The sequence below is a fragment of the Propithecus coquereli genome, unplaced genomic scaffold (assembly GCF_000956105.1).
Source record: "Propithecus coquereli isolate 6110/MARCELLA unplaced genomic scaffold, Pcoq_1.0 Scaffold41, whole genome shotgun sequence".
Lineage (NCBI taxonomy): Eukaryota > Metazoa > Chordata > Mammalia > Primates > Indriidae > Propithecus > Propithecus coquereli.
The window spans coordinates 1993344-1994664 of record NW_012149841.1 but is presented as its reverse complement, the minus strand read 5'-3'; positions in this window follow the sequence as shown (position 1 = coordinate 1994664).

Below are 1321 nucleotides of genomic sequence, written 5' to 3'. Positions count from 1 at the left end.
CCTGTTTACGTCCTCTGCTATTTCCTTCCTCAGTGTTTCATAGTTTTCCCTGTAGAGGTCTTTTACCTCCTTAGTTAAATATATTCCTAGGTACTTTATTTTATTTGTTGTTATTGTGAAGGGTATTGAGTCTTTGATTTGCTTCTCAGTTTGACTGTTATTGGTGTATATGAATGCCTCTGATTTGTATGTATTGATTTTTTATCCTGAGACTTTACTGAATTCATTTATCAATTCCAGGCATCTCTTGGTTGAATCTTTGGGATTTTCTAGATGTAATATCATATCATCAGCAAAGAGTGAGAGTTTGATCTCTTCTGCCCTCATTTGGATGCCTTTAATTCCCCTCTCTTGTCTAATTGCTGTAGCAAGGACTTCCAGCACTATGTTGAATAGAAGTGGAGACAGTGGGCAAACTTGCCTGGTTCCTGTTCTAAGTGGGAGTGCTTTCAATTTTTCCCCGTTCAGTATGATGTTGGCTGTGGGTTTGTCATATATGGCTTGTAGCATTTTTAGGTAAGCCCTGTCTATGCCTATTTTATTAAATGTTCTTATCATAAAAGGGTGTTGAATTTTGTCAAATGCTTTTTCTGCGTCTATAGAGAGGATCATGTGGTCTTCGTTTTTGCTTCTATTTATATGGTGAGTTACATTTATAGATTTGCGTATATTGAACCATCCCTGCATCTCTGGGATGAAGTCCACTTGGTTGTGATGGATTATTTTCTTGATAGACAGCTGGATTTGGTTTGCTAGGATTCTGTTGAGAATTTTGGCATCTATATTCATTCATAAGGGATATTGGTCTGTAGTTTTCTTTTTTTGTTGTGTCCTTTCCTGGTTTTGATATCAGGGTGATGTTGGCTTCATAAAATGTGTTGGGGAGGATTTCATCCTTCTTGAAGTTGTGGAATAATTTCTGCTGGATAGGCACCAGTTCTTCTTTGTAGGTGTGGTAAAATTTGGGTGTGAATCCATCTGGTCCGGGACTTTTCTTTTTAGGAAGAATTTTTATTGATGTTTCAATTTCAGTACTTGATATTGGTCTGTTCAGGAATTCTGTTTCTTCCTGGTTGAACCTAGGTAGGCTGTGTGTTTCTAAAAATTTGTCCATTTCCTCCACATCTTCCAGTTTGTGTGCATAAAGGTTTTTGTAGTATTCATAGATTATATCTTGTATCCCGTGGCATCAGTTGTAATTTCTCCTTTTTTGTTTCTGATGGAGCTTATTAGAGATTTTTCTTTTCTGTTTTTCATTAGTCTAGCCAAAGGCATGTCAATTTTGTTTATTTTTTCAAAGAACCAACTTTTTGTTTTATTA